This window comes from Globicephala melas, chromosome 9 (genome assembly GCF_963455315.2).
Source record: "Globicephala melas chromosome 9, mGloMel1.2, whole genome shotgun sequence".
NCBI classification, from domain to species: domain Eukaryota; kingdom Metazoa; phylum Chordata; class Mammalia; order Artiodactyla; family Delphinidae; genus Globicephala; species Globicephala melas.
In genome coordinates, this window is record NC_083322.1 from 98,182,710 (window position 1) to 98,208,559 (window position 25,850).

A 25,850-nucleotide genomic window follows, 5' to 3' on the forward strand; every position below is an offset into this window, starting at 1 on the left:
CACGTAACCTCACCCCTGGTCTTCTGAGAAGCAAACCCTGTCCCAGGATGCTAGCCAACAGCACAGCCCATCCCTACTGGCCTTAGGAGGATGAAGGTGCAGTAAGAAGAGCCCAGTGCAGACACGGGAGGAGGGGGGAAGGACGAGGCGAGGGCCTGTTCTTTCCAGCAGGAAGACTGGGTGACGTGGTCCCATGGCCCCAGCACACACCCCGACCCAAGGCCCCAAATCAGAAGGAGCTGGGTGATTCCCGACGTGCGTGCGCCGCTGGTATCAGCAAGAGGCCAAACAGTAAAACGGAATGTGCTCCATCACTAAAGGGGGCGCCTAGCAACGTTTCAGAAAGAAACGCCGGTCCATACGTCCCACCCAACAGGGGTCCTGAATCCGCATGGATCCTGCTGCGTGTGGCCCACAGGAACGGCTAGAAGTTCTGGCACGCAGGTAGGGATGGCCCACAGCTTCTGCCTTTGACCCCTTCAACCCAAAACCTCTCTACTGAGGAGCACCCAGGACCCGTGGCCCTAAGGACGGACAGGCCGGTGGTCAGACCCCCTTCTGAGCCCAGCTCCATCCCCCATCCCAGCCTGCCCGCCAGCAGCCGTCCCCCCAGGCCACGAGAAATAAATCTTGTCGCTTTAAGCCACTAAGTTTGGGGTGGCCTGTGTCACAGTGGGCAACTGGCACAGTCACCCACGCCACACTGTGAGTGGCCCGCATAGGTCAAGCCTATGGACAGCTCAAGGCCAACAGGGAACTGGGGCCCAAATGCAATGCAGTTTGATAGGAGAACACTTCTCCCTTTTAGCAGTGAGGGCAAACACCCCCTGTACAGCCTTATCTCCAAGGCGACAACTCACAGGGCAGGGTGATCACTTTGCAAATGTAAAGTCGGCCCACTTTTCCTCAGTGGGATTCTGCAAAGAATATCTCTGGCACCATTTACCATCATTTTAAAAGACTTCAGGAAATGGAATTAGAATTATTTGGTCCATGATGGACGGGACAGATGCTTGGACAGCCACCTCCTTTAACCTGCTGAAGTGGGTCACTGGGTGAAGCTCTCCAATCCGCTGTGTGGACACCCACGGAGATGGTGTGCCTTTCCAGTAGGATTCGTAACTGCCTACAGAGCAGGTCAGCAGTCTCTTAGGCAATCTGCCTGAAGGTAAGAACAGTGTTGAGAAGTTCAAGGCCTGTCACTTTATCAATACTTTGCACAGGGAAGTAGGTGTCAGGTCTGGGCAACTCTATCAGGGCCTGGAGACAACTCATCAGTGGCCAGTTACATGCCAAGCCGCCAGCAGGGGTGGGGGGAGCCCAGCCGTGTGCCAGAGACTGCCGCTCTGGGCACCGTGATGGCCAACCCTGCTTCTTCCCCCACCTGGCAGCCAAGCCAGTACTCACTGGGCACCACCAGGGCCAGGCTCTCTGCCCGGTGCACAGCGCTACCACGGACAACAGAGCTCGGGCCAAGCCCATCAAAGCAGTAAGCAGCATCAGAGCCAGGAAACTTGGAACCCGCTGCCTGGGACTCACCCTTCAAGGACTCTCGAACCCTAAGCCAATGACAACGGTTCTAAACTCAATAGTTGTGTCAACTTCACCAAGTGAGACAAAACATATAAAACTGGTTCCTAAGCTGAGAGGCATTCCAGAAGTGAAGGAAGAAAATACACTTTCACTCACTTCTCATTTGGCCATCATGCCAAGACACACCCTTACAGAGGCCTTATCACCTGTCTTCCAGGAGAAACACGCTGACATGCAGGGAACTGAAGACCATGGGCTGGTAAGCCACCGAGCAGGGCTCATGGGCAGCAGAGAACTCTGCCCCTCCTGCCAGCAAGTCCCCTTCAAGAAGGACCCTTTTCTGGGGAATCCCTGCCTCCCCACCTAGCTCTATTCTAAGCCAACTTCCGGAAGGCCTTTCCTGCTTCTCCAGGGAGGGGATACTATCATCACAGCCCACTTGTTCAGCACTTACGTGTGCTGAACAAGACGGTGCATCATCTCATGACAGCCCTGGGCGGAGGCCACTGAGCAAGGGGACACAGTTGCTGGCTTTTCTGGCTCACATTTCCCAGCCCACATAAATCTTCCCCTCTTCCACCACAGTCACCGACTCCAGGAAAATCCTACAACTTAGGCTTAACCAGTCAGTGCAAGGCTTACTGTGGCCAAAGGACATCTGTTGAATGGCCGCAGAAGAGACACACTCTCTCTGGAAGTAGGCAACGGGCAATTGGCTGCCATCTTGTAGTCACAGGAGGCCCACTAGGAAAAGAAAGTGACAACTAAACAAGGCAGAGAAGAGTTTCTGGGCGGTGACATGGTTGAGCTGCTTGATCAAACCAAGCCTGATGTCCACATTACCTCTGGTTGTTCTACTTATATAAATCAGTAAACAGCCATTGGACGACCTAAAGAGCCCTTAACCTCAGAGGCTCAGAGAAAAGTAAACTGTCCAGGGTACCCAAGGTAACACACAGCAATTCTGCGATTTGAATCTGACTGCGTGTAGTCCAGATTCCCCTCTGCGGTGCTGAATTTTATGTGTCCTCATAGCTAGGTTATGGCACCCAACGTCTGTCTAGATGTAGCTGTCAAGGTATTTTTCAGATACGATTCACACTGAAATCAGCAGACATCAAGTAAAGCAGATTTTTCCTCCATACTTGGGTGGGCCTCGCCCAATCAGTTGAAAACCTTAAGGGAAAAGACTAGAGGGAGGAGACAGAGGGAGGAATTCTGCCCCAGATTGTTTTCAACTCAAAATTGTAACATCAAGACCTGTGGGGATCTCCAGCCTGCCCTGCAAACTTCAAACACACCAGCCCCCCACAAATTCATATATTTATCCAGATAGATAGATAGATCTATACAGATATCTGCCTACAGATATCTATCTCTCTATATATAGCTCGTGCTGGCTCTGTTTCTCTGGAGAACCCTGCTTTAAACACTAGGCTCTCTGCTGCCTCACTCTTAGTCACCTCTCAGTGCCCACAGCACCTTCCTCTGCTCTTGTGGACACGCCCCCTTCCTACATCAAGTTTCCTGTGTGCACAGGGCTAAACTCCTGAGCTCGAAGCAACTCCAGTCCCACTTTGTATGAAGAGCACACTGCCTTACGCACAAAAGAAGTTCAGTCTACATGTGTTTGATGAAGAATCAACTATCCTCAACCAGTACAGCTGGCAACAAAGGCCTCCAGAAACATAGAGTATCACTCATTCAGGCAGGAAGCCAGTTAGTCGGGGACAAAGTTAAATATGAACGAATGCTGAAAACATGCCCAAATTTATACTTGTTAATGCGAACCTCACTCTGCAATCCCACACTCTGCTGGGTGTTCTAGCCTTGGGCAGGAACAGGAATTGGGGGTTCAGGTGGCTGAAGGATGGAGCTCTCCTAAGGAAATGCAGCTCCTTCCCGGCACAGACCCCTGGGAGGCTTTGGAACAGCTACCAGCCACAGTCTGACACAAAAATATGTGTGGATTACGGCAAAGCCAAACTGAATTTTAAAGATATCTGACTGAACAATGTCACTGGAGTTCCACAGCTAGTGTTCCATACTGGAGAATGCAATGGATAAACTTAACGAATGGCTCTCAGACTTGAGTGGGCATCTGAACGCCCTGTAACTGTCATTCCCAGCCCAGAGTGTGTGGCAGAGGTCTGTGGTGGAGCCCAGAGCTGGCATTTCTAACAGCCCCCAAGGGATGCTCACGTTAGTCCCGAGACCTCACTTTAAGAAGCCCTGACTTAGACAAATGTCAGCAAACACAGACTCTCAGCAAAGCCACCCAAACAGTGGGCTGAGCTGGGCAAGTGAGCCCTGGGTAGGTATCTGCTGCGTGGCTGTGATGACAGCTACAGTCTCGTTCCCAAGGAAGGTTATGTTGGGTGCACTGGAGAGCACTGTTGCAAAGTTACAGTGTGAGGAAGACAAACTAAAGAGCATTTTTCTTTTGCCAAATTTACAGGCCATTTAAAGAATAAACACAATAAATAAAATTCTCTTACTCTACCCAGGTAAGAGGATTGGTAATTAACAGTCTGATTACTTGTGAGATAATGTTTCCAAAGTACTTAAATGGTTAAAGTCCAACATTTCATGATCCCAATATAATTACTGATTCAGGCAAGGACCACCCTTGGATGCTGAACCACTGAGTGAAAGGTGGTTAGGAAGAGGAAGCTCAGAGTCTCAAAGGAACAAAGGGGAAGAGGTACCTGACACCAAGGACCTCTAGGAGGCTTCACCAGGTAACTCAGCTTGGTGGACCAAGAGTGGGACAACAGACACTGCACCTCTTGACATGAAGTGAGCAGAGTACCTCACCTCACACCTACGTGATCCTGAATGTGATGATAAGAAAAGACTCAGACAAATCCAGACTGGGATATCCTACAAGGACACTGCCCTTGTCTCTTCAAAAGGTCAGTGCAAGGGAAGAAATAAAACTGTCCCTATTTTCAGATATGATTGTCAACATAGACAATCCCAGGAAATCTACAAAATAAAACTCGTAGAACAAATAAGTGAGTTTACCAAGAACACAGGATACAACATAAACATACAAAAGGCAACTGTATTTCCATGTACTAGCAGTGAACACATGGAGACCAGAATGAAAAATACAGTACCATTTACAATCACTCAAAGAAAAGTAAATACTTAGGTGTACATCTAACAAAACTCATACGTTGAAATCTACACAATGCTAGTGAATGAAATCAAAGATCTAAACAACTGGAGAGACGTACCATGTTCATGGATTGGAGACACATATTAGTAAAGATGACCTTGAACCAGTGAACAAACAGTGGTCCATCCACACCACAGAGCAGTACTCAGCAATGAAAGGGAATGAACTATTAAAACAGCAACAACCTGGATGGATCTCCAGAGGATTATGCTGACTAAAAGAAGCCAATTCCAAAAATCTACATACTGTATGATTCCATTTATGGAACATTCTTTAAATGACAAAATTACCGACCTGAAGGTTAGTGACTGCTGGGGTGAAGTTTGGGTGCGATGGGTGGGAAGTGGAGGTGGCTATAAAGGGCGCGTGAGGGATCTCTGTGGGGATGGAATGTTCTGTACCTTGATTCTATCGATGCCGACATCCTGGTTGTGAGATGGTCCTACAGCTTTTCAAGACGTTTTCATAGGAGGAAACTGGGTCAAGTTACACAGGATCTCTCTGTCTTATTTCTTACAACTGCCCGAAAACTACCTCAACGTAAAAAATTTAATGAAAAGAAAATGTCTTCAGGAAAAAGAAAAGTCATGAAAAATAATAATAATATTAAAGAAAGAAAGCAGGCAGCCTGCTCCCACTTTCAGAGCACAGAGAAATGAAGTCACCCAGTGTGATACGTAAACCACAAGTCAGAGCAGATTAAGGACAGCAGGAAAGCACTTTAGGGACCGGACATTAGCTGGTGTCCACAAATCAACATTAAATTGCTTAAAGGGATCATGGTCTTGAGGTTGAGGGATGTGGGAAAGCGTCCTTGCTCTCAAGAAACACAGGCTAAAGCATTTGTGGGTACCGTTCACAATGGGTACAACTTTTCACTTTTCAGATAAAGCGAATGTGACTAAATGGCAAAAAAAAAAAAAAACCCAGCAAATCTAGGTGAAGGGTATACACGTGTTCATTATGCTATCTCCAGAAAATGTGACCATTTTCAAAAAAAGAAGTTGGGGAAAGAACAGTCTTTTCAGTTCATTAACCATCCACTGGGTCCGTCTGCACTTCTGCAGTCTCCTTTTCCTCTCATGCTAAAGCACAGATCCAGCCAGTGCTAAGTTCTCAGGGTCCCGAACGATGGCAAAGAAGCCTCACACACAGGAGCCAAAGGGCCCCTTGGCCCCGAGACAGAGCCTCTAGCAGATGTAGCCTCAATCTCAAAATGACAGTGAGCATTCAGAATCGGATGATCAGAAGTAACTAGAGATGGATACGAAGAGAGCCGTGAAGGGACGGATCCCCCAGCTCTGACCCCGAGGTCCTCGAGACGCCCACCAGCCCCGTGGCCCTCAGGACCCCCCACCTCCACGCTGTTCTGCCACATCCAAGCTTAGACAGCAGTCAAGCCACAGCAAGCCCTGCTGAGTGCTCCTTTCTTCAGTGTTTGTGAGGGTTAACCGTATCTGGGACACAGTCAGCACTCAATAAATGTCAGCTGCCTGAGTGAGGGAGTGAGTGAACCAACAAAGGAAGGAACCAAGGAGTCACTCTCTGACAGAGCCTCACACACAGTCAATAATTAACGTCAGTCAGCCCGCCTCTGCCACCCTCAGGTGTGTACCTTTTATTCCCAGCAACCAGCCTGAGGTCTATGAACTGCCAACACACCACATCTCATTCATCAGGCTGGGAACGGAACAGCATCATGGAGACGGAGGCGAGTGATGGGGGGTCATGTACCACCCGGCCATGCGTTTAGCCAGGGCTAAGGCCCTGAAACGCCTGCCGGCCATTTGGGGCAGGATAGATGGATCAGCGGATGAAGAGATCCAGCTTGTGGAGGGCAATCAAAGCCACGCTCTTGCCATCAGCGCTCCCATCTTCATCTGAACGAGTTGTGTGCCTCCAGGCACCAAGGGTATCATACAGCACATCCAAACTTCCCTCTAAAATCTAGCCATTTTTTAGGACTTCCCCAGTGGTGCAGTGGTTAAGAATCCGCCTGCCAATACAGGGGACACGGGTTTGAGCCCTGGTCCGGGAAGATCCCGCATGCCATGGAGCAACTAAGCCCGTGCACCACAGCTACTGAGCCCGCGCTCTACAGCCCGTGAGCCACAACTACCGAACCTGCGTGCCACAACTACTGAAGCCCTCGTGCCTACAGCCCGTGCTCAGCAACAAGAGAAGCCACTGCATTGAGAAGCCCGCGCACCGCAACGAAGAGTAGCCCCCGCTCGCCGCAGCTAGAGAAAGCCCGCGCGCAGCAACAAAGACCCAACACAGCCAAAAAAATTAAAAATAAATAACTGAAAAATAAATAAATAAAATGTAGCCATGTTTTAAAATGCATTCAGTCCCACAGAAAGAATTTGTGAACATGATCTGGGCAGAAAGCAGGTAAGTGGGAGAGGTGACTGTTTTCTCAGCACGAGTCTGGTGGATGCCCACCATTTTCATAAGAACAAAACTCTCATTTAAATATCGGACAAGAGATTTATACATTGCTAGTGGATCTGTATGGAGACTGGAATCCATTCTGAGAGAAAGACAAAGGAAATGATTCTTGCCATTTAGCACTGTGGATTTCAAGGAATCCCACAACACATTCTGTCCGACATGAATATTCTTTTGTGCTACCAAGATAGTAAAGTAACGGTTTTGTGTTCCCAACTCTTGTCAGGGAGCCCTCATGAATTCCTAGCAGACATTTACCATCAACTTTCTATAATACGACAACTTGGAACATGGCTGTTTTCCAAGAAAATTACAGTGGGCTAGATTCTCAAGTCTGTAAGATAAGCGTCAACTGCCCTCCTCTGAAAGTTCATGGAGTATATTGCAAAGCAAAACTCCCAGGAAGTAGAAAATGGTGGCCCTGAAAAAAATTAATGAAACCCTGGGAAAATATGCAAGCACCTCCTTCTCTTCTAGTAAAGAGCCAGCTTCTCAAATGTTTCCACTTAGATGTGGCATCGTCCACTCCCATGCTGAAGCCTCAGAGTAGGGAGGCTCCAGTGGCAAAGGCCTTGCCCAAGGTCACGGAGCTGTCCCTGGGCTCCTTCCAAAACCCTTACCACACGAAGATATAGGACGCCCTGGATCTTGTCCTTGGAAGAACTCAGATTTTAGTGAGGAGAGATACAAACAAAATATACACAGCCCAATCCCAGAGTACGTCAGAAGACCAAGGATGTGCTAACTGGGCGTCAGGAAGGGCAGCGTGGGCCTGTGACTGCCAGGTTCCACCCAGAGGACATGGGCCTGGCTGAGAAGAGCTCGGGGGTCCCACACCCTCACCTCCTTCCCAGGAGCTCTATCTCTGAGGCGGGCTAGCATGGGGTGGGGAGTGGGTGGAAGGCTTCTCCTGGATTCAGCTCCTCGAAAGGCTTAATGACTAAAGAGGAGAGAAGAGTCATGACTACGACACCTAGTGTGTACACGACATCACAGTTACCGCAGCAACCTGGTGGGGGGGGGGGGTCCGTGATACCAACCCCCCCGTGTTCAGCAACACTTCAAGCGCAAGACGGCTGTCCCAGGGTCACACGCAGAGGCAGGACCCAGGCCACAGTGGTTACTGCAGAGCACACTCCCTTTGTACCGCGGCCCCAGAGCAAACAAGCAGGACCATGCCATTTCCAGCAGCACCAGGGTACACAGAGAAGCTGAGGTTCTGAAAGCGCACGGGTCTGACAACAGACAGAATACATCAGAAACAACCAGTGAGGCCAAATGGAAGGAAGGCAGTAAACCAGGGGTCACGGGAGAGCACACAAGAAAGATCACCATTGGCCAAAAGTCTTCGTCAGCTCCAGCCCGTTAATCCAACTCATCCTGGCAGTGAAACCTGAAAGTTGAGACTGTCTGGACCCCACTAGAACATTATTGGTTGCAGAGCTGAGTTCAGCCCCGACAGGTCCTAGCTGGACACTGGCCAAGATTCTTGGTCACAAAGGCTCCCAGAGCCGAGGTCAGAAGCACTGCTGCTCCAGTGCACGTAATTCCATCAGCACACAGCAGGCCACAGGGTGCGGTGCTGGGCCCTGACCCCGGTGCCTTTGTGAGGACCTAACCAAGCAAGAGCCACGCTCACCTCCGCCCACTGTGGCGCGCAGGCCCCGCAAGCTGGAAGGAAAACTTGGCCCCTTGGGGCAGGACAAGCAGCCTAGGCAGAGGGAGGGGCTGTGTCCGGGCCAGGCCTGAGGCTGCACAGACCTCCCCGTGGGCTACACACAAAACCAGAGGCCGGCAGGTCCCCAGCAAGCCGGAGCCAAGCGCCTTCTTCTTTCACCTTCTGAAAGAAGCAGCTCTAACGAGAATCACTTACCCGCAAGTAGCCAGCCCAGCGGCTGGGAGCTCATGCAGGTACGGTCATCACGCTGAAGGGCTGTAAGAGTCATCGCTGTGAGAACTGTGAAGTCGAGGCAGATACACGGGAAATGCTTAGCATAGGATATAGGTTTGGGAAAACCACCAGCATACAAATACACACCCCACCCCTAACGCTGAACTGTTACAAAAACCGAGCCGGGAAGAGGAAGACGATCCTGTATCACGATAGTGCCTCTAGCAAGAAACGAATTCTGTAGAAGTGACTTAGGCTCTTACAGATGACCTATATTTTGGATTTTTTCCATTTAAATGGCGGTGGGGGGAAGTGAAGTGCAAGAGACATCAACCCTCTTGTTGCCAGTCACCCATGTCACCCAAAGTCTTCATCAGCCTGGCCAGCCCTCAGCCCAAGACGCTCCTATTGTTATGCTGAGAACTGCCCTTCCTCAGGGGCCTGTGCACAGCGGCCTTTCACGAGCAGAACAGCACACAGGAGCTCTCGCAGGTGGGCGGCCTGCGGTCTGGCGGGCTCAGTCCCTCACTCCCCCGAAAGCGGGGTGCACGCTCCTTTCTCCTGCACGCCGAGGCCCACGCATCCCAGAACCCCAGCCCGCCGCAATGGGCATGCTTCTCATTCTGGGCCACGGGATCTTCGGGGTTACAATATCTCCAGGCTCCATGATTCTCCAACCACCTGGTTCAGCAAACTGTCCTTCCTTTGTGGGCTGCACTCGCGCACATTCCTGTGTAGACTCCCCGCCCTCACCCCAGCTCCCACAGGCCCCAGGCTGGCCAGGACTCATGGCGGACCTGCCACCCCCATTAGCACGGAAGGCTAAGGCTTTGACACGGTGTTCCTAGTATCAGGAGCAGAATGCTGGTGTCTTCTTATTCCTCCGCCTTCCTCAATCCCTTCCCTGCTCCGGGAACGCACCAGGCGGCTCCCACCTGAGGCCTCTGCCCTCACTGGCCCTCCACCCAATGGATCCTTCCCAGAGAGCCCAGGATTGACTCCATCACATCCTTCAGTCCAGCATCTCCTTCCAAAGAAGCCCCACCGGACCACCCTGCAGAGAGCCCAGCGCCCAGGGCCTGAACCCTGCCTGGGCCAGGGAGCCTCCATAAATAGGGGACAATGTAAGGATGTCCCCCCGCCTTTGAATCCCCCAAGCCTGACCAATTCTGCAAATGCCCACACTGGAAAAGATGCCAGTAATTCTGGTCCAACGTGTTCCAGTGCCGGGGGTAGGGCCTGCTGGTTGGCATTCCTGACTTGAGACTGTGAACACGTTCTTGGAGGGTAAAAATTAACCAGCATCCACCTGGTTGGGCCTCGGGCCCCGCAGGCCCCAGGTACTGATCAGAAGAGCGGTGTCCCTCTAAGGCACAGCGGCCGTCATCGCCATTGCACCAAGGCCAGGCCAGAGCAGGGCCCGGATCTGTGCTGTTCCTGAGGAAACCCGGAATAATTGCACTCATACATCATAGGTTCTGGCATGCGGGTCCCAGACTGAACCATTTATCCAAATTAAAGCCATTCTCCAGAAACAAAATCAGACCCTTTTAATTGAAAATAAAACCAAGCAACCCCAAAGGCTCTTTTTTTTTTTTCTTAATGAAAGACATTCTTCCTGCTTTCTCATTCCATTAATCACTGAGTTTACACAATCTGTCAAAATAGCTCGGTAAGAAGTCTCCCTCTTCCTTTTCCTGCAGGCCTGGTTTTTCCCAGCGTGCGCCAAGCCGGCCAGGAGTTCAGGCACCCTGGGAGACCACGAAGAGGGTTCTGCGAGCACGCTGTTTCTCGACTGCAATCCAACCATGTATCTCACAGGGCTTCAAAAACCTTGTGTTCACTTCTAGGTATACACCCCAAAGACGTGACAGCAGGGATCCAAACGTATACCTGCACACCCATGTTCAGAGCAGCGTTATTCAAAATAGCCCAAAGGTGAAAGCAACCCAAGTGTCCATTGGAGGACAAATGGACCAACAAAAGGTGGCCTTTATGTACAATGGAGTATCATTCAGTCTTAAAAAGGAAGGAAATTCTGACACATCCTACAACACGGATGAAACTCGAGGACATTATGTTAAGTGAAATAAGCCAGTCCCTCCAAAAAAACAAGTATTATATGATGCCACTTCCATAAAGTACCTAGAGTAGTCAAATCCATAGAAACAGAAAGTAGAATGGTGGGTGACACGGGCTGGCGGAGGAGGGATGGGGAGTAAGTGTTTAATGGGGATGGAGTTTGTTTTGCAAAATGAAAAGCGTTCTGTTCACGGATGGTGGTGACGGTCTCACAATACAAAAGTACTAATGCCATGGAACGGTACACTTGAAAATGGTTAAGTTATGTTATGGGTATTTTACCACAATCAAAAATAGTTTGTGGGGCTTCCCTGGTGGCGCAGTGGTTGAGAGTCTGTCTGCCGATGCAGGGGACACGGGTTCGTGCCCTGGTCCGGGAAGATCCCACATGCCGCGGAGCGGCTGGGCCTGTGAGCCATGGCCGCTGAACCTGCGCGTCCAGAGCCTGTGCTCCGCAACGGGAGAGGTCACAACAGTGAGAGGCCCAAGTATCGCAAAAAAAAAAAAAAAAAGTAGTTTGTGTTCTTTGACCTCGAACCACCTTAGGAGTCCCTCCAAGAACATGACTGGCCAGGATCTTGCCCAACGATCTCCGTGCAAGGATGCACGCAGGCCGTCCATGACCAGAGGACAAATGGTCATCACGTACTTACTGGGCTCTGTACTGTCATCAACACTCGTGTGTATGCAGAGTTAGTTACAAGTGGGGAAATGCTTATATTGCCACATTGATGCTAAAATAATACATTGATCTCAAGTTGGTAAACATGAAAAGCACAGAATGTACACAGCATACAAGAGGGTGAAAACATCGCTCCCTGGGTGGTAATATTAGGACATTTTTCCTGCATTCTTAACATTTCTCCCTCTTTTCCAAGTCTACAGCAAACGTATTACACAAAAATTACTTTGTAGAAAAAGAATCAAAAAATAATTTAGGAAGCAAAGGCATGTCCGTTCCCTGCGAATCCTCTCCCACCCCCTGAGCAACACAGATGACAAACGTCCCCTCCCCTCCTAGGGCAGGACAAGAGAAAACATGTGCCTGGCCAGCTGAGAGCCGGGCCTGCCTCACTCAGCCGCCAGCCCAGTGGACGCGAGCAGAGGTGTGTTCCCTTTCCTCCACCCCCAGCCACTGGGCGCTTCTGGTCTTTCCAGAGAAGAGAAACTGGAAACACACCTGTCCAAGCTCATGGGCAAACTCCTGAGTCCCCACCACGCGTCCTCCTGTTATCACAAAGGCTTGTCCCCAGGGGGACCAGATAGGGCCTCCGAGAATGGGGAAGTGATGTTTCAGCCGGAGCCCCTGGGGCGGTGGAAATTTGGCAGAACCAGAGTACGTAGCGGCCCAGGAGCTGGCAAGCAGGAGGGATGTGCAGGGCCACGCGCGGGACCCCCGCAGTCAGACAAAACAGCGCCCAGGAGGAGCGCCGGTACGAGTCACGCAGAGGGCGGCGATGTCCCCGGGCTGCAGGTGGGGAACGAAGAGGGCAGTCACGGGACAAAGGGCGCCTTCTACCCCAGACCTGTGGCCGCCAGAGCCCAGCTCTTTCCTCCCAGCACGCTGCCTTTGATGTGCATCCAAAATCACCAGTGGTGAGGGGTGAGCACTCAGGAAACCTCTGAAAAAGGTGATGGATTGCGAGCGGAGGAGAACGCCAGGACGGAGTCAATGGGGCCCTTTTGTTCCCGCAGCCCGACGGGAGGAATGTGTACAGAACGCAGACGCCCCAGCTAATGGCCCAGCCTGGCCCTGGGGCGATTCGCACGGCCAGCTGTAGGCTGCTCCCCCGCGCCCTGGGAGGCTCCAGCATGAGTGAGATGCAACACAGAGCAGCTGTGGTCCAGGGTAATGAGGGGAGCGGATTCCTGAATCCTCCAGTGTGAAACGACCGGCTCCCGAGTTTCCGGGGCACAGCCGCCTCTCCTGGAAAGAAGAGGCAGGCGGGCCTCACTGCATGCATTGCCTTTGCCTCCCCCTCTGCCCCTTCTCCAGAGCCTTGGCCTTCTTCCACTGGGGCACCTAACTCATTCGTGTGTCTTTAAAACCTCGGGGTTTGTTGTTCATCACCAGCTTCGGAAAACCTACGCTCAAGAGGTTCCAGGTCATACCCTGTGGCTGCCACCCCCTAAGACACGACGAAAGGAGGTGACACCCTTCCCACCTGGGGGGGTTCCCCCAGCACACGGGCGCAGACTGGCTGGCAGTGGCACCAACAGGCTGCCACTCGGGAAGCTGGAATGAGGATTCCCTCATATGTCTCCTCAATCTTAGAAACAGAGCCGTGCCCGCACAGGGCGTCCTGAGTGCTATCAGCTCCCCCAGGGAGAAGAGGAAGGGGAAAGCAGGCAGCTGGCCACGTGCCATAGTCAGAGCTGAGGAAGGAGGAAGAGGGGCGAAGGCTCCACATCCGAGGAAGCAGCTGGGGCCGGAACCCCGGCCAGCTACGGACGGCGGGCACTCGAGAGCTTTCAGAGCCTTCGCCAGGCCCTCGAGGAGGGGTGACACGGGCAGGGGACCATGGAGACCCCTGGCCTTGGGAAGAAGTCCCAGCATCGCGGAGGGACCTGGGTTCCACTCTGGGACCCCGCCCAGCACCACACCACCCCCTCCATGCACAGGCTCAGGTCCCTGTGACCAAGGGGGCACTCACCTTCTGTGGATGAGGGCCAGGCACAGGCTCTGTCCCCAGACAGACCTGGGTTCCAACCAGCCCCATGACACAGGCAAATGACTTCAGCTCACTGCGTCTCAGTGTCCATTCCGGAAAACAGAGACAAAAATGTTATCTTGCAACGTTGGGTGACGATCTCTCTGATCGCGGATAGCAAGCACCCCATCGCGCATGGGTAACCACACCATCAAAAGAAGGCATTAATCTTGCAAGGTTACTGGGCTGGGAGCCGGGGAGATACTTGCCAAGGGCTCCCAGGGCTTCCAGCCCAGGCGGGCGGGCGTAGGGGGATTGGGGTGGGTGGGCATGGAACGTGAGGAAACCTCTTCTCCCAGAGTTGGTGGCTCTGGGGGCACCTCCTTGGCACGATCAGGAAATGCTCCACCAGAGGGAATTTTCCTGATCACTGACACAGACTCCTTAGACATAAATTTTTCATTAATTTAGCCCATTTGGGACCAAACATATTAATACCAGATCATCGCCTTCTTTTTTAAAAAATTAACATAGCTCTTTTTAAATGTCTAGGGGTCATCACAATGACTATCCTCCCCTCAGTGACACAGTAGGGCATTCTGATGGCTCCTATCAGTGGCCCCAGGTGGCGGTCACCCTCACCTTCACTGGCCTCCTCCCTCCTATCCAGCAGAGGCAGTCCCCAGCGGGGGTCTGGGACAGCAGGTAGGAGACATCCGGCCGGCCTGCACCAGGGCCAGGCGTGCAGTGGGGACCCCGAGTGCACACAGAGCAAGAGACAGAGATGTCCCTGCAAGAGGGCCTGGCTTGTGGCCCTGGCAGGCGGACACCCGGCCGACCCACACCAAAATGATGCGTGCGGGGGGCAGGGGGAGGGGTGCGGTTCGCCAAACTCAAGTGCAAAAGGAAGCTCCAGAAACCTGGAGATTCTAGTTTTCTGCTTTTATGGGGAAAGGACAGACATCAAGGAAATAAGTGTTCCCACGCTGAGCTCACTCACAACTACAGAGCAGCAAATCTGCCTTTTCTAGGGACTCAACAGCCTGGAAGATTCAAAACATCTTCTGAACCCTAAGAGACGGTTCACTCACATTCAGCAGCATTCTGCCTGAGGCAGTTTTTAATGTCTAGGTGTTTTAAAATCAGTGAGGCAGCACGGAAAAATACACCCTCGCTGTCGGACAGCTGGGGTTTAAATGTCACTCCACGTGGACAGGCCACACGACGCCCTCTCACACCCGCCTCTGCTTAACTGAGAGGATTCAAAGAGGTGACTCTTTCAGTAGCCAGAGTAGTGCCCAGAACCCGGACAATAATGAAAGCAGTGATGATTCTGAACACTCTTGCTAACCACCAGGAACATGTAGCGACTCTGAGTTAACAGAATGCCTATTTAACTAACCAACTGGCCACACCCCTTATTCTGGATCAACAGAGATAACTGCAAAGGACTCCAGGGGGACAGGGGCGGCTCCAGGTCACTGATGACTCCCGTGCTTACCGGGTCGCACAGGAAAGAGCCTAGGGTTCAGGGTCTGTGTACCTCCGGGACCCCATCCCAACCCACCGCCTGGTACCAGAAGACCCGTCAAACGCAGCCACAAAACAGGCGCCTCTCCGAGAGAAAGCAGAGCCGCTGTAAGGAAGCCTCTCTACTCAGGGAGCTGTGGATGCACTGGGTGGCTGGGATACAACAGTAACTTTCTGCCTGCTGGAGGCGGGCTATTTCTCTAGCAGGAAGAGCTGGCACCTCGCCCGCACAGGAGTTTGGGGGCAGGGGTCAGGGGTGGAGCAGGGTTTGGTTCGGGTACAAAAGGCTTTCTCCTAGCGTGGTGGTGGTTTTTGCCAGGCTGACCCTAGAGGAGGAGCTGCGCGCGCAGGGAGAGCCAGAGGGCTGGGTCTGATCTAGTCCCCAGCTGTTTTGCACTTTAATAAATGTAGGCACCTGTAAAACGGGCCTTGTGTACAAGCTGCCGTCGCCACATGGTGGGTCAGAAATCGTCCCCTCTTGGCCTTTCCCCTCTCTTTTCTTGCCTTTTTGCCTTATTCCCAGGCCATTTTTAATCCCATCAGTAATATCTCCTGCAGCCCAGGAACATACTTTGACCTGGTGACCTTTAGCTCCCAGGGTCACGTGTGCAAATAGCTCCATTGAAAACCCGTAGGTGCCAAAGCTACACTTTGTAAGAGCCAAGTCAGTTTGCATCCAGGAACACCAGGTCCCTGAGGCTACTGCTTTTTCTATCTTTTCCTTGGTTTGTAAAGAAATAACTCATCTGCTGCTGCTGCTAACTTTGGCACCTCAGCTGAGGAATTTGCGGCCAGGACATGCATCCACTTGACAGACAAGCAGCAGCAACTTCGGGGCCCTGGAACCCCACTGTCCTGGCCGAATCCTGGGCTGCACCACCACGTGGGGCGACAACTTGGACAAGACACTTAGCCTTTCTTTGCCTCTCAGTTTGCACATCTGTAAAATGGACCACGAACCCCAGCTCCCTCCAAGGGCTGTTATGTGACTGAATGCAACAAATGGATGCAAAGCATTTAGTCCAAGCAAACACTCCATAAGCATTTGCTACGACCATGCTATTACTTCGCTGTTACTTCGTCTCCGGGGTCACTATTACTTTGTAAAGTTACTAAGTAAGATTACTGTTACTTTGTCTTTGAGGTCAGGAGCCTGGCCTCCTGCCAGATCCCACAGTCAGCTCCCTGTGCACAGAGGTCCCCTCGTTCTCCGCAGAATGGCCTTGCCCGCTCCACCCTCCAGCTGCAGCGACTCCCTGGCCCCTCCAGGCCTCCGCACAGAAATGCCTTTCTTAATACTTGTTGATTGATTTGCAAATATAACCTCCCAGGCCCTAAAGAGGAGAGAATCACAAGGACACACAAGTCTCTTTCAAAAGGCAAAGAACTAAAGCACTTCACAAAGAATAATACGCACAGACCATGTATACCAAAATGCCAAGACGCTTAGTTCTGAAGGGCTTTGCGATATCCATGCAATGATAATTTTCAGTCACATTTTCAGAATATTTAAAGAGTCCTCCATGAACACGCATTCACATTACAAAAGAGTGAAAATGGGGGAAAACTCTGCCAGAAGATCAAAGTGTGTGAAGGACAGGGACACCCTCAGGGTCTGGGGGACTTCTAAGTGGGCAGTGACCTCCCTCAACAGCGGTCTCTGCAGGCCACACACCCCATGGGCTTTTATTTTTTTAACCACACTGGAGAATGGGGGGCACCCGCCAGCGCTGTCTCAAGAATTCAACGGGAGCTCTTCAGCCCCTTCCCGCCACACAGATTTTCAAATCACTTCAGGCAAACGACCCCATCTCACTTATCAGACCCAGGCGGCGCCCACCGAGCCCCGGACCCTCCCTCTTCCTGCCTGTCAGCGACAGCGCCGGCGTGGCAGCAGGCACGTGCCGCAGGTGGCCCCGGCCCCGCACGCCCCCGCCCGGTTCCCGCTCCTTCAGAAGTCAGGAAGGAAGCGCCAAGGGACCCCCTACTTCCCGCCCAACACAGGGAAAGGGAAACAGAGACGCACCGGAAAGCCCGCTTGCAAAGAGCGGGAGAAGGGTTCTGAGCCTTCCCACTGAAGCTCCAACTCGGCTCTCCGCCCCGGAGTCTCGGGACCCGTCCTGGAGAGCGAAGTCCACCCGGGCGCCGCCGCGACAGTGCCGCTCCGGCCCGCGCCCGCCGTCCAGGGCGCCCCGGCGCAGAGGGCCCCTGACGCACACGGCCCGCTCCGCGGCTGCGTCCGCGCGCCCCAGCCGCGTCCCCGCGCCCCCGTCCCCAGACCACGTCCCGGACCCCGGCCGAGCCCGCCCGCGCCCCCCGCCGCGTTCACCCGACTCTGTCCCTGAGCCCCGCTCCCCCGTTCCCGAACCCCGGCCGAACTCTCGCCCCCAGCTCAGGTCCCCGCGCGCCCAGAGCTCCGTTCCCCTGCGCGCCCGGAGCCCCCTGCCCGCTCCCCAGGAGCAGACGCCGGAGCCCGCCCGCCCGAGACAAAGAGGTTGGCGGCGCGTGCCCCCCTCCAGTACCTGGGCGAGCGGCGGCGCGGTCCCGTGGGGCGATGGCCGCAGCAGACAGGGCGCCGAGCAGCGCGAGCAGCGCGCGGGCGGGCCCGTCCTCCTGGCTCGCGGCCGCGCCCGCCGCAGGGCCCCCTCGAGGCGGCGCGGGCAATCGCCGCCGCCACGCCCGGGCCGGCCGGTCACCTGGATTCATCGCCCTAACAAAGCAGCGCGCTCCAGGCGCGCCCGGGGCCCCGTGCGGCCCTGCGACCTCTCTGCGTTGGCCAGGTGGGACTGAGAATTATTAGACCCGTTGAGCAGCCCAGACTCAAAGTGTTCACGGGCTGGCGGGTCCCGAATAGGCAGGCAAAGTCCTGGTTCCTGCACAACTGGTTCGTTCGTTCATTCATTCGTTCGTTCATTCATTCGTTCGGCGCCATAATTATTGTGCTCTAAGAAAGCGAAACCTCGCTGCCCGCCTGTGACTTACAGTCTACTGGGGGTAGTGCACACATAAAGCAGCACGGCCGTAACAGAGGAAACCCAAGATGCTTTGGAAGCCCTGGAAAGTCTGGCCAACGGAGGCAGAGGGTCGGGAAAGACTTTAGAAGGCACGTCTTCTTGAAATTAGCAAGATTTAGGCAGGCCAGGAGTGGACAAGAAAGAAGGTCCCAGACAGAGGGATGCTCAGAGGAGGAAAGGCAGATAGATGCCAACATCCCCAAGACACAGATGCCCCTTACTCAGTCCCACAGCCTCGGTTTCCCCATTGGTGAAAACTGGGAAGTGGACAGCATGCTCTTGAAGATCCCCTTGTAAAATGTGGGCCCTTCTGCAGAATTAGAAGTGCCCTTCCTCCTGTACAAAAGAACAGTTTCATCAACACTTTATCTTGTGAACGCACAAAGCCCCTTACACGAGGAAGACGTTTCCTGGAAGGCACTCCACCCTACTTCCTGCAGAAGAGACATAGATTGCATCTGTCACCCGGACCAAATGTTCTTAGAATCCCACCTGGAAAAGTGGGCACATCTTGGAGTGCAGTTACCAGGAATTGTCCCTGATTCAGGAATGCAACATCCAGGCCCACCCTGGCTCTTCAGGAGCAGCCCTGCCCGTCCTGTCCGAGCACAGAGCAGGAAAAACATGGCTTGTCGGGACCAGTGGAGAGACTGAGCAGGAAAATCATCTCTGAATGGACTTCTTTAAAAGTAGCCAGCCACCAAAAACCTTGTGGCCCTGAATCCAAAGTACAAAGTACTTTGTACTTTGCGTGTCCAGGGAGGAGACACGACAGACCCCTTGTTCGCTTCCCTGAGGGCCCAGGCCAGGTACGCTCAGACTCTACTCGCACTGTTCACCGTCTCTTCAGAAGGATTTGAAGAATCCCTGCAATGCTCTGATTTCTCAAGAAGTCAGAATCCCTGGACTCTCATTCCCAGCTGAGTAGGGCATTCATTCCTTGAGGCCCTGAGCCCCAGGCCTCGGAAACAGAGCAGACATTTTTCCTGCCCTCTAGGACACCCCAGCCCAAGAGGTGACAGGATGAAACAGGAGGTGTGGAGGAAAAGAGCCTCAGGGGAGTTGGGGAGGTCGCAGCCAGCGGACCCCTCAGTGGGAGTGAGGCAGGTCCTGTTACTATCCCCTTTTTACTGATAGGCGAAGATCCTAGGGAACTTGCCCAAGGTCACCAGCTGGTCAGCTACAGAATATGATAAGGACCCAGGACCATCAGGCCGACAAGCTACCCTGATTTTCTTCCAAGCTGCCCTGCTCTGCCCATCCATCCAGCTCAATTGCACTGAGTTGTGTCTTTGCTGAAATATCTCTTCCACTAGACTCCCAGGACGGGGGCAGGGGTTGATGGTGGTGGTGGGAACCTTCAGACCCACAGCCAACAAGTCTATCCATCTTGCATCGCGGAATCTATCACAACATCAAGGTTCGTGTTAGCCGAATGACTGAGTGAATTTGAACTTCATGAGATGTTACAATATCCAACATCCGCTTGCAGAAGCTGCGTTGGTAAGTTCGCCTAAGATTTCACAGCTACGAAGCTGGGGTTCTTTGTCCCTTTCGGGAAGGCCCTCCTACCCGCAAATTGCTCCCCTCCCCTCCCCCACCAGGGCCAGCCAGTCGCACTGACCCTGCTGCCCTCTACTGGGCTGGATGCCTTGACCACACCCTTATTTCTGGGACCACGGTGACTTAGATGCCAATTCACGCAGTGTCTGTCTTCACACCTATACAGTGTCCTCAGAAGGTAGAAGGCACCCTGGACCTGGTGTCCTCTCGCCAGCTCTGCTAGCCCATGCAACTGGCTCCCTGATTCACCAAAGTGCAGACTCTACACCTGGCCCAGAGTCTCCTAAGGGGTGACCCATGCCCCACGAAGCCATCCTGGGTCCAGGGACTCCACACTTCACAGGCTGAAACTTTGAGTTCCCAAGAATTTAAACAAAAACAAGGCACGCAGCAATTATCTAAAAGAGAATGCGCAGTTTTTCCGTCCTTACCCACCCAAAAATGTCTCAAACCTGAAAACAAAAGTCTCAAACCAATTTAAATGAGGGAAAAGCAGGCGTATACCAAGAATGGCGGTTCCCTTCCCAGCACTCCATAGGGAGCAGGTTGCAGGGGTAGGTGAGGAGGGAGGTCTGGGCAGGAAACCCTGGTGTCTCTGTCCCTCCTCTCTGCAGCTTCACTCTTGTTCTTCTCAGCCAGGAGTTCTGAAAGAACTTTTTAGAAGCTTGTCGTTGCCATAAAGATGGTCTTGGCCATGGCAAAAGTCTGATACGTTTTTGTCCTTTATTTATTATTATTATTTTTTTTTTTTTGGCGATACGCGGACCTCTCACTGTTGCGGCCTCTCCCGTGGCGGAGCACAGGCTCCGGACGCGCAGGCTCAGCGGCCATGGCTCACGGGCCCAGCCGCTCCACGGCATGTGGGATCTCCCCGGACCGGGACATGAACCCGTGTCCCCTGCATCGGCAGGCGGACTCTCAACCACTGTGCCACCAGGGAAGCCCTATTTTTGTCCTTTAGATCAAAGGGAATATGTGAGCAATGACTTGGATATTTTTCCTATTTCTTATTTTCTTGCCCTGAAAATTAATATTGTTCAAAGAGCCCCTGAAAGGGGTAGCTGGAAACATTACATGCGATATAGCTGGATTGGTAAATTTGCCCAAGATTTCACAGCTAGGAAGCTGGGATTCTTGGTCCCAGCTGTAACAAATGCTGTGAGGAAAGGGTGGGGCAGGAGTGGGTGCACGTGCCTTAAGATACCCTCAAGACGTCCCTGGGCAGGCTTCCCTGGTGGCGCAGTGGTTGAGAGTCCGCCTGCCGACGCAGGGGACGCGGGTTCGTGCCCCAGTCCGGGAAAATCTCACATGCCGCGTAGCGGCTGGGCCTGTGAGCCATGGCCGCTGAGCCTGCGCGTCCGGAGCCTGCGCGTCCGGAGCCTGTGCTCCGCAACGGGAGAGGCCACAACGGTGAGAGGCCTGCGTACCGCAAAAAAAAAAAAAAAAAAAAAAAAGACCTCCCTGGGACTGTCACCCTCTCCTCACTTTCCTTCTCCCCCTCAACACACAGTCCTTACCCCCAACCAAACGCCTCGCCTTTTCTATATCCGCAAACCTTTTGCAAACCTATGGAACCTTGGTACCCTCTCCCCCAAAATGCACAGACACACCAACTTCTGCAAGGTGGGCTCCAGGAGACCACTGCCTGGGCACAGATTAACTCTCTGTGCCGCTGGTACCACCCGGTCTCTGGGAAGTGGGCTCCTAGACAGCCATGATCCGGGATCACACCCTGGGAAGTGAAAGGAGGGCAGGAGACGTGGGGTGGTAGTGCTGAGACCGCCCTGGGGAGTGCTGCAGCAAGGCCACCCTTTGCAGCTGAGGCTGTCCCCAAAGGAGGCTGATGACAGAGGGCTGCTTCCCAGTGGCCGGGCCAAAAACTGTTCACTGAGGAGGGATCTGAGTCACTACTGCAGGGCTGGCTGCACTCCCTTGGGATGCTGTTTGCCCCAGAGCTGTGCCCAGCGCTGGGACTACCCCAGGAACAGCTGACTGGTCTCTCCATTCTCTCTCCATATTGAGAATGGGAGGATTGCCCACCCCGTTTGTGTCCCAGGAGCAGCCTGCTGATCGAACCCTGCTGGGCTCCATCCTGCGAGTGCTGGGGTGCTTTCCCTTCCCCCGTGACAAGCAGGCCCCATGGGGAAAGCAGGAGTACTGCACTTTCCTACCTGTTGGTCCCCCAGGGTGACCAGCTTAGAGCAGCAGCCCAGGAAACCATGGCAAAGAGCATGAGGACAGATACGACAACAGTAGAGAGGAAAGAAAAATGGACTGTCCTGAGCAGACGCGAGCCAGATGTGTGTGTGTGATTGTGAACGTCTGGTGCTTGCCAAAGCCTCAACAGTGGGGTTTGCCGTCCCTGCAGCTGAGCGCACTCCTAACAGAATCAGGACGCGCGGATCCGTCTGCCCGTGCTTCTCGCACCGTCTGGAGGGAAGGGGAGATAACAGGCCCACTCAAGGAGGAGCGGCTAGATTCGTCCTCCCCTCCACGCCATTCCCTTTGACCACCAACACCTCTACTCCCACAGTCCTCGCCTTACACATCTGGTCGGCGGGGGACCCTTGCTCAGGAAGCCATCCCCCTGCCTTCTAGCTGGACTGGCCACTAGTTCCTTGTGTGCAGGGACTCTGTTTCGCAGCTCTGCATCCCTAGCAGACTTGGGGGGATGTGGTTGGTTCTAAGACCGGGGCAGGCAGCCTATGAGGTGAGCTGGAGGGTCTTGTAGCGCCAGAAAGTAAGGACGTGTTCAGAGAACAAAAGGATCAGGGCCGCCCCGTTGAAGGGACACACCAGAGGGACCAACTCGAAAGAGCACCCAGTGGCCAAACCTGAGCAATTTTGGGTTAAAAAGTGTAAAATTAAATGCCCATGAGTCCATACTGATGAATGAATGAATGAACGCATGGGGAGAACAGGCAAAACTCTCTTCCAGAAGAACTCCAAATAAGCTTTGTAGATAGCTCCCCCTGCCAAGGAGATGCCCTTTATTCCCCAGCCCTAGAAGGTGGGCTGTGCTTAGGACCTCCTCCCAAAGAGTCAAGGGTGAAGGGTGGAGGGGGTCTAGGAGTAACTGTAAGGTGGAGAAACCTGAAGACGTGACCTCAGCCAGGTGATCAAGGTCACCAGTGGTGAGTCACCTTGAGAGTGTGTGCCCTTGACCAGACGTGGTGAGAATGGCGCTCAGGTCTTCCTCCCGGTAACCAGGAACTCCAGCCTAACTGTGAGTGAGCATCAGACACGTCCCAACTGAGGGACGAAACACCTGACCAGGCCTCCTCAACACTGGCCAGGTCAGCACGAACGAGGAAGTCCGAGAAACTGCCACAGCCCGGGAGCCTGAGGAGACACGATGAGTAAATGTCACAGGGTGTTCTGGATGGGATCCTGGGACAGAGAAAGGACAGTACGGGCAAAGCTGTGGCCTCCAAATAAGCTGCTGACCTGAGCTAAGAGCGATGTCCCAATACTGGTTCCTTAGCCGTGACCATGTGGCATCGTGATATAAGACGTTAAGGGCCAGAAAAACTGGGGTGGGGCAACCGAACAGAACTCTGTACAGTCCTTGCAACCTTGGTGTAAAACTAAAGCAATTCCCAAATAAAACGTTTATTTTTTAAAATGCCATTGAAGCTATAGGAAGAAAGTGGCTTCTCTGCAGGTGGCAGCACAGCTGTGCTTCCCTGACTGCAAATATCCAATGCAGAGCCGTCACTGTGCATGGGCCCTTTGTATCCTCGGGTAACCCAAGTCCTCCCAAATTTTCTATGAACCTCTGGCTACAAAGAAACGTGCTTACCTTACCCAGGGAAAATTGTCCAAACTAGAATTCATGGAAGTGCTAAGCTAGTTCCCTCAGTTTCCCTTTCACCTTCATATTTCACCACTTCTTCTTTTTTTTTTTTTTTTTTTTTTGCGGTACGCGGGCCTCTCACTGTTGTGGCCTCTCCCGTTGCGGAGCACAGGCTCCGGACGCGCAGGCTCAGCGGCCATGGCTCACGGGCCCAACCGCTCCGCGGCACGTGGGATCCTCCCGGACCGGGACACGAACCCGCGTCCCCTGCATCGGCAGGCGGACTCTCAACCACTGCGCCACCAGGGAAGCCCCATATTTCACCACTTCTTAAAAGTTTTCTTTCTTAAGTGAAATTCTAGATTTATTCAAAAAGAAATGAAATTTCCTGGATGAAGCATTTGTGTAATAATATTACTTCTGAATCTGTGTCTTGGAAATAAATGGCCGAATGGTTATATTTATACTTTTAAGCATTAATAATAGGCACTATTCAGGATACACACTGTGAAAAGAGACATGATTTAGTCTTTGCTAAAGATAATCGCTAAAACGTACATATCATGATTACTTAAGATAACATGGATGTTTAATTCAAATTTAGAATATAACAACATCTGACTCTTATCCTGTGGACATGAAAGGAAAAATACAGTAATCCATTTTACCCATTACATGTTACAAAATCAGACAGAATGAATTGATAAGCAGTGTTTTATAATAATAACAGCAATTTCATTTTAAACAAATATATTCCCGTCCTCTTCCTTTATGCTCTATATGTATCTAACCAGTAAAGCCTACTATATTGCTGAAATCAGTAATAATCCAATCTATGGTGCTTCAATTTTTTTTTCATGCTCAGGACCTAATTCAAAAATACCGTGAAATGAGCAGTTCACGACATTCACGTCAAGATAAGTTATGATTCTTGCACAGTGCCCTCTTCAGGGGCCCCCAGAAGACCCAGGGGTTACCCCAACAGAGCCTGCAGAAGGGGAGTTCATGGTTGTCTCTCGGCTGCCCACTTGTGCTCTCAGGTCCCAGCAGGCTCTGGGGGCCACCCAGACAGAGCCCAGGACCGCTGAGAGCTGATCTCGTGCACAGACCCCTCCAGGCCTGCTGAGGTCAGCCCCCCGACCATGGCTGACCAACCAAGAACCAGGCTGCGCTTGGATCTCCTGGCCAGTTGCACAGTTATCACCAACCCGCCCAGTGTCCAGATGGACCACCTGGACAGCAATATTTCCCCACCAAAGAACAGAAGAATGAAGGTGTTTAGGGCGGGGCCCAGGGTAGTGGACAGAGAGACCCCCCTCCCTATAGACCCACAGACATGTTCCCATGTCCCGTGTCAGCCCCACCTGCAAGGCCTCAGACAGATCACGTCCTCGGGTCAGGAGGGGACCCTCGTTAGGGAAGGCTCGCTCCCACTCAAACACAGGGAAGCCCCCTGTTTGAGGCCAAGAAAGGCCAGGAAAAGCCTGTTTGTGTAACCAAGCAGGACCCCATGGGGCCTTCCCAGGACAGACTCCTCCCCCATATCCTCTGCTTTAGCTCCTCTCTGAGGTACCTAGATAATAGTATTTGATGCACATTTCCTGAGTTGTTTTACGGATGTGAAAACCCTCACCAAATGGAAGATGTTAACTACTTGATGACCATGAGCACAGAGCCCCCAGGCCTCCTGGAGCCTGAGGATCGATCATGTTAACACCTGTGACAATGCCCTGTGACCTCACCATCAGCCAATCAGAGAACTCTGCACTAGGTGATCACACACCCTGCGACACCACTCCCTCACCTGGCGTTTAAACATGATTTGCCAAAACCCTTCTAGGACTTTGGGGTTTTGGGGGGCACGAGCCACCCGTCTCCTTGCATGACCCTGCAATAAACCTTCCTCTGCTCCATACTCTGATGTTTCGGTTTGTTGGACCTCACTGTGTGTCGGGCACACAAGCTTGCGCTAACATTTGCGAGCCGGTCTGCCGTCCCGGGCCTGACACTTCAGAGGATAGTTAGAACAGAGGAATGAGCCCGCCAGAACTGAAGACAGAAGGGAAATGGGATCTCCGCAGGCTTCACAGAGTCCCCGCCACTGCCAAAGCCATTAGTGACACGGACATGAGCACGCGGAAGAGAGCTTCGGGGC

The 25,850-nt window shown here is 52.8% G+C and overlaps 1 protein-coding gene across 3 annotated transcripts in view; it reads right to left on the reverse strand.

Moving 5' to 3' along the window:
* Positions 1-25,850, reverse strand: part of TNS3 (tensin 3) — a 332,998-nt gene that overhangs the window by 211,777 nt on the left and 95,371 nt on the right. Inside the window, exon 1 of one of the 3 annotated variants that reach the window (XM_030871279.2) lies at positions 17,845-17,919. The exons of 1 other annotated variant lie outside the window; for it this stretch is intronic. The gene's annotated coding sequence lies outside the window, so the exon portion shown is untranslated. Of the gene's footprint in view, positions 1-17,348; positions 17,460-17,844; positions 17,920-25,850 lie in introns of those variants that run through there. One more of the 3 variants, XM_030871276.2, reaches the window with a different exon arrangement.